The sequence below is a fragment of the Boleophthalmus pectinirostris genome, unplaced genomic scaffold (assembly GCF_026225935.1).
Source record: "Boleophthalmus pectinirostris isolate CB_2022bp ecotype Guang Dong unplaced genomic scaffold, ASM2622593v1 HiC_scaffold_6, whole genome shotgun sequence".
NCBI lineage: Eukaryota > Metazoa > Chordata > Actinopteri > Gobiiformes > Gobiidae > Boleophthalmus > Boleophthalmus pectinirostris.
In genome coordinates this window covers 19,745,277-19,752,240 of record NW_026571447.1, presented here as the reverse complement: position 1 = coordinate 19,752,240, position 6,964 = coordinate 19,745,277, and positions in this window count along the sequence as shown.

Sequence of the window (6,964 nt, the reverse complement as noted above, 5' to 3'; positions counted from 1 at the left end):
ATCAGTATAGGGCAAATGTGAAACCTTAAGTTACCGATTTCTATGTTGTGTTTGAAAATAGGCTTTTGGTTTATAATTCTGTTGGCTTTTGTCAAGCTCCTTTTCCTTCAGGCACTTCCTGACTTCTGGTCCACTCCCAGGTAGTCTGTATTCATGCCTCTGCATCTCATTGGAAACATGTTAAGACACTGTTTCATTCTTTGAGTTAGTCCAGTTTTTAATCCACCAGAGGTGAAAAATGTTCTTCAAATATGGACTTGATAAACTTAACTTGATATTTTCTTTACTCTGAGTAACATCACAAGTATTACAATTATACATTTACAATGACAACTATTAACAAGAGCCCTACTCTGGAAGAGGACCTTTAAGGCAATTTTATGATAATCCATCAGAAATATGGAAAACGTCCCTTTACATGTCAGTTTCACAAAAAGTGAAAGAACTGAACTGTAAAATTAGCACATATACATACAGAAATATGGAATACCCTTGTTTGAAAGGTTTGTTTTCTTGATTAGCCCCTTATGTTGCCTTTGTACATTTGCTTTTACAATATATCAACAATATACTCATTGTTGTCATTTGGCATATATTTAATCCTACTAGGAGCAAAAGAAGAACTTGAAAATACACATTTTCAGACTCGAGATAAAGTTTGCTTGGTTACAGAAGTCATAGAGTCTCTGTTTTTTCCTCTTTCTTTACAAGCTTGGGACACACTTTGATGATACAGGTTTTATAGCTCTTCAGTGCTTACTGTATTGATGGCTGCTCTGCTCTTTTACCACTGTACGCCAAAGGGCCAAAAATAATCATCTCACTAATGAGGCCTATACATTGAATACGTAAGATGAACCAGATGCCTATAATGCCCCTAGCTCTTTTAGTTTTCCCTTTTATTTCTGAAACCATAGGCAGTATTTAGGAAAAAGGTGAGAATGGCTTCAAAGTGCAACTAATAACATAACTGTAATACTTTCCCTTTGGCCAAAACTGGGCCCCCTAAAAAGTCTATGTGCCATGTGTATCTCATATCTCATATATGTTTCCACTCTACAGCTCCAGGTTAGCGAATGACAGAAAATGCCTTAAGATTGTAAAATGAAGCCATCTGGACTATTTTTCAGACAACAGTGAACAAGTTTGGCTCATTTTCTTTTGGAATTATTTTGTGAAAAACTTAAGATTTGTAACACGTTGGACTCTGGGGAGACTTCTTTCAGAATGTCTTGACAGTGATTTGTGCAAGTAATACATAGGCCTATGGCTCTGGGAAAGCAAGTCTGTCCACATTTCTGCTAAATAAAACAGTTGGCAGCAAAAATTCATTCAAAAGGTTGTGAAGGATTCAACTGTATGTATTATAACAATGACCAGACCCCTTTTGCATGGACCAAACACAGCAAAGCCGCCAGCGAAACTGTCAAATAGAAACATTTGTCTTCTTGGGACAAAGCAGGAATGTTCATGAATTTTGAGTTCATGCCAAAATACTTAATCCTGCAAGTGTGGCAGATGTCAAGGAATCAAGATTACTTCATTTGTACCAACAGGTAATTTTTTTAATGAGTCAGCCCATCCACTCACAATGCACATTCCAGCACAAATCAAATGAAGCACACAGGCTGAAAGAATTGAAACCATATCAGGATCAGAAAGATTAAAAACAACAAATTCAAATCAGTGGTCAGTAAGTAAGACAACAATAAAAGAAGCTGGATTCTGTACAAGTTGTGATTAACATATTGGAAACAGAAGGACATAACAAAGCATTGTCTGTTCGTCTGCTGAGTCAGTTTTACCTACAGTGTCTTGTACAGAACTGCTGTTGCAACTATCAACAAAAAAATAAATAAAACAAAATATACAGCAGGCAAAGCTACAGGACATGAAGTCGTGGTAAAAGTCCTATATTATGCAGAACTGACTATTGAGACCTTTTGTTATAATGTTGCTACCTCCTCAAAAACGTACCTGGAGTTTTTGTTTGTTTGTTTTTACACTCAGACATGTTTGAGCAACCCTTTACTATTAAGTCCGTCTACATCTCCAAAGCTCAAAAATGCTCTGTTCCATCTTGTGATGTCATGAAGTGGTAGTTTTCAAGTTCTGTAGAGATAGGCAATTGTTGGACTGAAATCATCCAAATGATTCTAGTGAAGGTGTTTGGAGTATAAAAACACAGTAAAGCACTTTTTGTTTACCACATGACATCACAAGGTAGAACAGAGTATTTTCAGTTTGATAGAAGAAGAAGTTAAATATGCAGGGTTTGTGAGTTAAACATGTGAGAATGAAACAAAACACAACTCCTGGTATGTTTTTGATGAGGAAACAACAATATAACACAGATAAGAAAATGGTGTAATACAAGTTTGTGTATCATTTTGGCTACTGTTCACTCCGTTACACTAGTCAATTGTGCTAAATTGTACTTCACTGCTGTGTGGGTGTTGACGCTTCCAATAACGTCTAAATGGGGCCATTTAAAGATACAATACACATTTCACTAATCCGGAAACCAACCCCAGTAAATTAGCACATGGGACTCTGAGCTCCGCTAACCCTGCTCCAATTGTAAAGATGAAACATTGTCTGTCATTTTGGTTGGGGTGAAAGCAGTGCCCTGAACCACAGCGGTGTGGTGGCGACTCCTTTTGGGCGGACTGGTAGCAATGACCCCTGCTTGGTAAAAAGGCTATAATGTGCAACTGTGCTCTCAATAGTATGTTATTACACACTATATTTACATAAAAATCCCAGGGTGGCAGGTCACATGGTGCAGCTACAGGGGGCAGGAGATGTTCCGGTTGGCGCAAACCAAAGATTACCGGAGATTATAGAGGCGCTTTGTCTGTTATGTGGCCTGCTGCGTTTTTTAATGGTCTCTGTGTCGTGTTTTACAGCATCATTACACACTCAAAAGCTCACTATTTATTCTAGGTCCAGTGGATATTTCATTTTGATAGTTCCCTAATAAGTAAAATACATGGTAGCGGTGCTGGTGGTTGCAGTGAAAAATGGTTATGGTGAAGTAAATGAGGTGTGGCAACAGGAAGATGATGCATTGAGAGAACCCACTCATTTCACATGCCCAGTGGACGAGTCTTTCCACAGCAGCAGTAATTGGATTAGAGACTTTCTTCTCAACAGTGTTATTGACAAGAACAAATTAGAGGAGCATGTCACGGTCAAAGCAGGAGCTCATTTGTGTATGTTATAATGGCCGTCAGTGTTACTGCAGGGGATGACAGCCAATTTGTCTAGTTTGGTTTGGTGGAGGCTTGTAAAGGGTGGCCAAAAGTGCTCCTGCTGATATGATTTACTCTGAGAATAAAGTCAATTTTATCCAAAGTTACTCATCAACTCCTGATTACACAGACACATAGACTGTATATATAAATGGACATAGCTAATCTGTTAGCCGCTGCGTTCTAAATAGGAAGTGAACATGGGTGTGCTTCCAGCTCCACTGACTCTGGCTCCAGTTGACTTTACACTGAGAAATCGTTACCTCTCTCTGTAGTTGCTGCAGTGAGCATGTCATTTTGTTTTTTAAATGGATTAACCTACATGATTCTGGTACTTTTCTATCTTTATTTTGTCTGTAAATCAAGATATGAATATTAATTACAAACCAATGAGCTGTCTGCTTTCTCTGGAGTCTCTCTGGTTGGTGTTAGCAACAGGTTTGATTGACAGCGTTGGTAAACCATCGGTGCAGTCAAAAAGGGATGTTACCTTCACCAACATCACTACGGACTGGCTCTTTTTTTTATATGATTTATTTATTTTAAAACAAGGACAGTGCACAGAAAACATTAATCTCAGAGAGAAAAGATGCTCTGTGCCAGATTTAGGTACAAGCTACTTTCCATCTGCAATCCTTAGGCAGGTACAAAATACTAATAAGAAGATACTAATAAGAAACTATTTACATTAGACCAACTTTAACAACATTTCATCAGTATCAGTGTCTCCTTATAATTAATACAAGATTTCAGCAGCAGCATTATCTACTAAAAAATACTCTTTGTTAAAAGTTAAATAATTATTTGTCATCAATATCCTCAAATTCATCAGTATTATTATCCTCTAAAATACAATTCATCAACAACATAACAAGACAAATGTCATTAGTGAAATAAAACACATTTACATCTACACAATACATCTATAGTACAATCAGTCAGAATGTTTAAATGTTTGAAGAAGCCTAATACTGACACGCCTGCTGCTCAGAAGCCATTGTTTGAGCCCATGACAGAAAGTGTGGTAGTAGTGCAAGATTTAAGATTAGCTGGAAGCGTGTTCCAGTTTTGTGTATTTTTTGTATGAGAAAGCCGACTGTCCCATCACAGTACGTTTAAAGAGAATGGCCAGATCAAAATTTGCAAATGGGCAAGATGTTCTAGTTATCTGCTCTGATCTTAACTGGAAGAAGCCTCTTAAAGGAGGGGGTGCAACATTGTGGAGAATTCTATGGAGCAGCCACATTTCAGAATAAAAAAAAAAAAAAAATCATATTGTCAAAGTTTAACAGGTTGTATTTGTTCAGTATGTTACAATAATCTTGTAAGTTAATGATTTTTTTTTTAATCAATAACTTTGAGGGCTTGCTTAAAACAGTCTCAGTTGATTTTTTAAGGTCTTTACTCCCTGTGACCAACAGATACTCGAGGATGAAATTCCAAATATGGAACTTGGCTCCAAATTTGCTCCTGTACCTGCTAGTCTCTGAGCTTAATTTGATTGGAGCTGAATGCTGTGGGTGATATCACACTCCTTTAGTCCACTTCCTTGTATACAGCCTATGGGCATAAAACATAGGCACATAACAGCAATTGTGTTACTTGTAAAACCCTTTGCAATACTTTCCTCGGGTTCCTTTTTGAGAAATGGGCCTTTCTTTTGTTTAGAATGTGATTATGTAAATAATGCAACTGAAAATAAATGTATCAAAAAATGCTTTGCTTTTTGCTGTTTTATAAAAGGTTTACAGCATTCTCTTACACTCTACATTGTCCATTTTTCAAATGGACTTTCTTGGTCATATTGTATGAAGTGACACACATCTGCAGCGTGTAGCCTTCCATGTCTGCTTCCTCACATGCACATTATGGAACAGGTCCATTGTTTGCCGACTTGAATCACAAGGGATGCTCAGGGAACACAAGCTGTTTTTGTTCCATTTATTCAAAGCTTCATTGCCTCATCAAACATTTACCTGCTGCTGTGCCCACTCTCCACACACAAACAGCACTTACACAGATGTACTGTACAGCTCAGTGGTGCCTTAAGTACTTTGCACTATAGTGTACTGTGATCCGCTTCAATCCAAACAGAACAAGGAAACACAAAACATGAGCATGTGCCTGATTCCAAAAGATGAGTTTGTAAAGATTTCACTTCCAGATCTTTATAAAAGTCAGACTCGGTTGTGTTTAATTGTGAGTTTGTGGCTGTTGCTAAGGCAGGGTTCATTGACAAAAACAAAAGCAGTGTGTATTGCATGCACAGAGTTTGACGTCTGTGCACCAATGACTTCCTCCTAGCGTACAGTTCAGTGCCATGTGACGTAAGCTAATTTGTGTGGCAACGAAATAATTTCCTAATTGTAGGAGTGTTGCATTATTGAGCGCATACACAGAGACTGCCTGTTACTATGGGATTACTGGTGTGTTGAATGGGAAGAACAAGGATGGCATTACAATGTTTGCAAAGTGGATTGACGTCTGTCTGGGAGAAGGATGTTTGTAAAAAAAAATAAGGAATAATTGTTTACTATAGAAAAGTGTAAGTAAGTTGTTTTAAATTCATGGTCAAATATAGTAATTTGCTCAATAACTATATTTTTCTTTCTAGTGTTAATGGTGTAAGTGAGCGCTATGAAAATAGTTGAGGCAATTGTGAAAAAATAGTTTGAATGTTCAACTTGTTGGAGTAGTCAACACATAACCGCTTAATGTCGTTTACACATGCGTGTTCCAGTGTCCAGTCATTTCCTGAACAAATACATCACAAGCCTGACGCACAGCCTTAATCAGCTGCGTAACAGAATGAAATTGACTTGTTTTTATGAATGGGGAGCAGTAGTGTTATCTTAATGTACCATGCACTCAGAGACAATGAACTGACATCACAGGGAGGTTTCTAGGCAACAGGACAGACCATAAACCCAGTGTCTCATAGGCCTTCTGGCACATCCTGTACATTTAATTAAAAAGCTTAACTTAACTAATGACGTTTTACAACTTCATCATACAATATGCTAAGTTTGAATTAGTAACACACTGACCTTTACAAATTTAAGTGAGTTGTGATTTTAAACTATACGAAAAGATGAAGTAGATATTTAAGTCTGTTGAACTCCTAACCTTCACAAAGCCCTTGCTACAGCAAGCACGTGCACAGCTGTATAATGGCGTTGTGAAGAGAAGAAAGGTGAACTGCTAGTGCTCACTCCGTTTTTGCAACACTTAGGCTTTATCCTGCATGATTGATTAAGTACTTATTAGATGCAGACAGTACACTGAGATCTGGTTTGTCACAAATGAATGGCCCACTTTTAAGAAGGAATCATTGGTCATCCTGCTATACAACATTTGTAGCAAGATCATCAATGAATAATGACGGATAATACATGAGAAGTAGAAGCAGCATTTATAGCTTTAACTTAAATAACTTAAATAGTCCAAAACAAGTAAGTAAATCAATACAGACTTTTTCAGTACTTTACAAAGATATGAGTCTGGTCACTGGTCAGTCTCCCTGAGTTCAGATGGTTGTGATTGACAGGCGGATTAACCAATCAGGGACATGGTCCATCTATATTAAAACTAAAATTCCACAGGGAATTGAAAAACATAGCAAATTTTTGCAGAATCAGTGAGCGAAGCACAAAACTGTGTCTATTGGAGGTGAGAGAAACTTAATGTGTTGCAAAATGACAGATGACCAA